This window comes from Berghia stephanieae, chromosome 9 (genome assembly GCF_034508935.2).
Source record: "Berghia stephanieae isolate SIO BIC M18660-M18661 chromosome 9, UCSD_Bste_1.3, whole genome shotgun sequence".
In the NCBI taxonomy this organism is placed as follows: Eukaryota; Metazoa; Mollusca; class Gastropoda; order Nudibranchia; family Aeolidiidae; genus Berghia; species Berghia stephanieae.
Window position 1 is genome coordinate 43,035,259 of NC_088368.1, and position 6,760 is coordinate 43,042,018.

Consider the following 6,760-nt stretch of genomic DNA (forward strand, 5'->3'; position numbering starts at 1 on the left):
CGCAAATGAAACCGTTGAAGTTCCAAGAGAAGAACTGCTCTACGGAACTGAGCTCCCCAGGAATGAATGGGTAACACTGAACAGAGCATATGCAAAACTTGGCTGAAGCATGAAAAATGGGGGGATGGCTGAGACCAGCTTGTGTACATGCGGATGCCCAGAGCATATCCTTGAAGTATGACAGGACGGACCCAGTTGCACTGATATGACCCAAGAGTCTACTTCGATGATCCCGTGGAGTGGGTTTGGTGTTGGAGCGACAACCTATGATGATGACTTACGCTGCATAACACACGTAGTGAAAGACCACTCAAGAGTGCCAAACTATTGACGAATAAGAATTGGCAATTTTATCAAAGCAGATGAGAACAAAAGACAATCATAGGGATTTATGCCCCAACTCTGACACTGTAAATAATTACATCGACAAGACAATTCACATAACTGAATCGACACATAGTAATAGTGCAGTTTTACACCATAACGTGTCAATAATTTCTATTTAAGTAATGGCCACATACATTAAGCAATCTTCCATTGCTGTTATCAACTATATAAGACGTGTTCAAAATAAACAATGTATTAAGAAAAATGTCAAAGTATTGAACATAAACAGCCAATCAAGTGAAAATAAACATAAGACATTTTTTAAAGTGTACAGAACAAGAAGTCATAGTTGGATTTGTCTATTAGGGACAATGAATATTTCCCATCAAAATTCAACATATACCACAATGACTGCAATCGTAATGGCGGGGTGTTTTTATTGGCTCCAACCAGGAGTAAATTAAGCTTGTTAGTTCTTGAACTGGAGGAAAAGTGTAAGATGATATAGGTCAAAGTTGAAATTAAAGGTTAAATTAAAATTTGGAAATACAAGAGAGGCGTCAAGACTTTTCATTTTAACCCCGTACAAAGATAAATACACAGTTCTGAAACGTATTGTACAAAATGAGTTAAGTCAAAATATTGGAACTACATTGAGCACATGATTTGCGCTGACAAGAATGGAAACTAATTTACTGGTATGACAAACTTCTAGTCATACATTGAAAACAAAAATGACAATGAAAATGTCATCACCACAGCAGTTGACTAAACGAGAGCTTATATATATATATATATATATATATATATATATATATATATATATATATATATATATATATATATATATATATAAATTACATGAAGTAGTAGTGCTTAACTTTTTGATGAGTTGAGTTATTTCTACAATATTTCAAATGTAATATTGTTCAACTTATACAATATTGTTTCGAACATTTATTGCGCCTCTCATGGATGAAGAGAGCGAGAGCTCGAAACATTATTGTAGAAATTGAACAAAATTATACTTGAAATATATATGTATATATAATGCCCTTTCGCCACGACATCATAAGATATCGTCTCCTAGACATTCCACGAAGGAATATTGATTAATTCATCAAACAAGAAGTCTAATGTCAACAGGAATCACCCATGTTATCCAAGTGAGCAAATTGGGGAGTTTATAATTTTGCTCAAGGAAAAAAAAACGAAAGTGCCGGAAGCATGTATGTATTTTTTTTCTGTAGGGAATAATTGGAGGATATTACTAATGATTAAGATTGTAATGACATGGTGCATACACGAATAGATGGGTGTATTAATAAAAACATACGACTCTCATCTAAGAGATTTATTCTTATTCTGGAACAGTTTTATATATCAGATTTCAGACCTTTATTATAACTGGAGACCTTCTTGCAATTTGTCATGATTTATTTTGAAGGAAACCAGTTGCGTTAGATCCATGGTCAGTTGTTTATTAAGTAAATACTTACGCACTTATTGCGCTTTAGACAATTGTCACACCTTGTCACATCCAATGCAGCCTGAGGATATTTTATAGAGAAATTGTAGGTACTCCACATTACATTAATATTCCAAGTATTCAACGATTTAAAATGTAAATCAAGCCAGACACAAGATAACGATCAACAGCATTTGAATTTTAAGGACAGCTTCCGTACGTTTCTTGATGTCGCTTCACTACAATATATTGTTATTCTAACCGTGGATCTTTTGTCAGGCATTTATTTATTCAATTTGTCAATTTTTAGTAGCATTTTAAAAGGTGTAAAATAAACCTTGATTGAGTGGCAAAAGTTTACGAATCCATTCTTTTAGTTGTCCGCTGCCATTGTCGTTGAAGTATTGAGAATAAGTGCAGAGCAGTCCCATGCTGTTTGTTTTTTTTTTTTCTATAAGGGTTATGTCGAGGTCCTAGGTTTTTTCTTCCTAATACGGTTAGTTACAGATCTTTGTAAAGTTCATAAGGTTTTGGAGGGTTTTTATTTTTCCTACCAGGGAAAGTTAAAGGTCCTATATTTTATTCCATCTTTTAAACCAGGCTAAATGAATACGTGGGTTATTTTTCTTAGCTTGAGGAACGTGAGGAAGGCCTCAAGAATGTTCAATTCAATGACTTGTTTCTTGCTCCTATTTTCCTTCTAAATAAGTGACACGACGTCTCAAGAAGGTGTTATGTCAGGGTAAAGCAAATGTGACAAGAAGAGATTAATGTTTTAATAATGAGAAATATAATCGAGCGAACTCTAAGCTAATTTGATTGGAAAGCGAACTTTGTTTCTGACCCATTAAGTCTAGCACTTGCTAGATATTTCATAAAAAGAGATATGGATTCTAATTTCTCTCTCTCTCTCTCTCTCTCTCTCTCTCTCTCTCTATATATATATATATATATATATATATATATATATATATATATATATATATATATATATATATATATAATTGTACATGTATGTATGCCTTTCAAATGAGTGAATTGAATTTACAAGAATTTACCTACTACAAATGTACTATAGCTTATGCTCAATCGTAATATTATGTATTTATAATGTGTATTTAATCTTATGACCTTATTTGCTTACTTATCATTCCCCATCCCACTAACATAACTTGTAACCTGTTAGGGCTATTATTAATACTGTTAAAATGAGATCAGTGCTGATGTCAAGGGTTTGTTAATAGAAATCCTGTCAATCTCACTGCTCGGAGAAGTTTCTCAACTCGTCAAAGTTTTGATCCTTTGTATTTGCAGAAGAAGAAGAAGAAGAAGAAGAAGAAGAAGAAGAAGAAGAAGAAGAAGAAGAAGAAGAAGAAGAAGAAGAAGAAGAAGAAGAAGAAGAAGAAGAAGAAGAAGAAGAAGAAGAAGAAGAAGAAGAAGAAGGAAGAAGAAGAAGAAGAAGAAGAAGAAGAAGAAGAAGAAGAAGAAGAAGAAGAAGAAGAAGAAGAAGAAGAAGAAGAAGAAGAAGAGGAAGAATGAATGAATGAAAGAATGAATGAATGAATGAATGACTGAATTATTTCTTTTACTTCTAATTGATATCAACTTACCAGTCCGTTTATGAAGCAAAAGATAAGCACGACAAAGGTAACTGTAAGAAATGCAAAATAAGATCAGGAACTTAACATCGGATTTCAAAATTGAAAATGGCTTAGACGTGAACCTAAACTACGTTCTTCACTTAAAGCTTAATCAGACGGTTTATATATTTCTGATTCGAGCCCCGGTCGACGCTTAGTAGAGTCCTTGGAAAAAGGCTCTTTACCCACATTCTCTCATCGTACTCAAGAGTAAAATGAGTACCGTTACCAACGTTCTTTATGTAGGAAAAAACGTGTAATATCGCCTAACAGGCGTGAAGCCTTATTCTACATGTTACGTTTTGCTGTTGGTCAGGGACTCCATCTAAAGCGCTTTGAGCACATTTAGTAGTTATTTCACTAAATAAAAGCTCATATTTTTCTTTTTAGATATTTTTTTGATTATTTCTTTGCTATTCTAGGAATTTACAAGTTTGTTACAATTTGTTTACGTAGGTCATTTCAACGTCAATAACAAAGTAAAAGATCGGACAATAAAAAGTTAGATGATTTGCAAATAAATGCACAAATAAAATATTTTAAAAAGATGTCTGGTTTAAATACGAAACAGAATTAATACAAAGATGACTTGTTCAAATAGAGCAAAGAAGTAAAACAAAGATGCCTGGTTCAAATACGGCACAGACGTAAAACCAAGATGACTGGTTCAAATACGGCAAAGATGTAAACAAAATATGACTGGTTCAAATATGACACAGAAGTAAAACAAAGATGACTGGTTCAAATACGGCAAAGATGTAAACAAAATATGACTGGTTCAAATATGACACAGAAGTAAAACAAAGATGACTGGTTCAAATACGGCAAAGATGTAAACAAAATATGACTGGTTCAAATACGGCACAGAAGTAAAACAAAGATGACTGGTTCAAATACGTCACAGAAGTAAAACAAAGATGACTGGTTCAAATACGTCACAGAAGTAAAACAAAGATGACTGGTTCAAATATGACACAAAAGTAAAACAAAGATGACTGGTTCAAATATGACACAAAAGTAAAACAAAGATGTCTTGTTCAAATAGAGCACAGACGTAAAACAAAGATGACTGGTTTAAATAGAGCACAGACGTAAAACCAGGATGACTGGTTCACATAGATCACCAAGTTAAACAAAGATACAGGTTCAATTACCACACAGAAGTAAAACAAATATGACGTATTCATCAATTACGGCACAGAAGTAAAACAAAGATGACTGATTCAAATAGAACACCAAGTAAAAGAAAGATCATCATCCATCGTGGCTTGCGCACTTGAGCACGTTGCCGGTCAACTGTCTCCACGAATCACGATCCTGTGCTCGAAAGAAAGATACTGGTTCAATTATCACACAGAATTAAAAGAAAAGTTGGTTGGTTCAAATACGGCAAAGAAGTAAAACAAAGATGACTGGTTCAAATACTTCACAGAAGTGAAACAAAGATGACTGGTTCAAATACGGCAAAGAAGTAAAACAAAGATGACTGGTTCACATACGGCAAAGAAGTAAAACAAAGATGACTGGTTCAAATACTTCACAGAAGTGAAACAAAGATCATCATCATCATCATTGCCTTTTTCACCCTGGGTCAGGGTATAGGCCACAGACAAACAGTTTCCATCCTTCTCTATCATCATCATCATTGCCTTTTTCACCCTGGGTCAGGTTATAGGCCACAGACAAACAGTTTCCATCCTTCTCTATCATCATCATCATTGCCTTTTTCACCCTGGGTCAGGGTATAGGCCACAGACAAACAGTTTCCATCCTTCTCTATCATCATCATCATTGCCTTTTTCACCCTGGGTCAGGGTATAGGCCACAGACAAACAGTTTCCATCCTTCTCTATCATCATCATCATTGCCTTTTTCACCCTGGGTCAGGGTATAGGCCACAGACAAACAGTTTCCATCCTTCTCTATCCTGAGCTATCTTTTTAATCTCATTCCAGGTCTTACCACTTCCCTGTATATCAGCTTCTTTAATTATTCTCCACGTTCATCGTGGCCTTCCCCTTGATCTTCTGCCCTGAGGGTTCCAGTCCAATATTTTCTTTGTTATAGTGGAGTCGTTCTTTCTAAGCGTGTGTCCAATCCACCTCCATCGTCTTCTTTGTATTTCCTCTCTCACTGGTTTCTGCTGTGTTCTTTTCCATACTTCTTCATTTTTTATTCTACCCATCCATTTTATTCTGAGTAGCTGAGTATTCAAATACGGCACAGAAGTAAAACAAAGATGACTGGTTCTAAATAAAGCAAAGAAGACCAACAAATATGATTTGTTCAAATACGACACAGAAGTAAAACAAAGATGACTGGTTCAAATAGAACACCAAGTAAAAGAAAAAAATACTGATTCAATTACCACACAGAAGTAAAAGAAAGATGACTTCTTCAAAACCGACACAGATTCAAATTCAGCACAGAAGTAAAACAAAGATGACTGATTCAAATACGGCACAGAACTAAAACAAAGATGACTGGTTCAAATACGGCACAGAAGTAAAACAAAGATGACTGGTTCAAATACGGCACAGAAGTAAAACAAAGATGACTGATTCAAATACGTCACAGAAGTAAAACAAAGATGTCTGGTTCAAATACGGCACAGAAGTAAAACAAAGATGACTGGTTCTTATACTTACCAAAAGCAGACTTGAGATTCATTTTGTTGGATGTTCACAATGCACGAGCACAACAAGTTAGATTCAATAGTTTGTAGGAACTCGACACTATCTGAGGGGAATGATGGACCGTGTTGATTATATAACCGTCTCACATCAATTGTGAACTCCAGATTCAAATCATATGACGTAGATTACATTCATCACGTGGTCCATTCTTTGCTCCGGAATATTCTTAACTACGACAAAACACTTGTTACATTATTGTAATATTCTACACCTGAGTATATGAACATAAACGAGCAGTCATTCTTTTGCAAAGAAACACCATTGGGGCTCTGAAGGGGGATCCGAAACAGAAACATACAGTTTTGTCGCAGAGTGTTTTACCACGAGACGGCATAGTAAAAGTGTGTAAAAAGGTGGCATATTCTGCTTTTGTGGGTTACGATATTTTGATAAAATTTTCAAAAATCTTGGAGATCAATCGCGTGGATTGATACTTGCTTAAAAATAATATACGTTTCAGCCAATCGTAACCAATGAGATGTTTTCCCTACAAGTGATAAACATGTCTGGATAAACAATGTTATGCATATAAAAATGTATATTCTACATACCATTGTGACCCAGGCATGTTTGAACACGTGTGTTAGTTACTTGTCGAAAACATATTATTGTTTACAGATAAAGCAAGG

The 6,760-nt window shown here is 34.8% G+C and overlaps 1 long non-coding RNA gene across 1 annotated transcript in view; it reads right to left on the reverse strand.

Annotated features, from left to right (window-relative positions):
- Positions 1 to 6,228, reverse strand: part of LOC144980280 (uncharacterized) — a 7,856-nt gene extending 1,628 nt beyond the window's left edge. Inside the window, exons 1-3 of the long non-coding RNA XR_013646853.1 lie at positions 6,084 to 6,228; positions 3,406 to 3,446; positions 1,827 to 1,877 (exon numbers count right to left, since the gene is read on the reverse strand). This is a non-coding gene — a long non-coding RNA (uncharacterized LOC144980280). The remainder of the gene's footprint in view (positions 1 to 1,826; positions 1,878 to 3,405; positions 3,447 to 6,083) is intronic.
- Between the last annotated feature and the right edge of the window lie 532 nt (positions 6,229 to 6,760).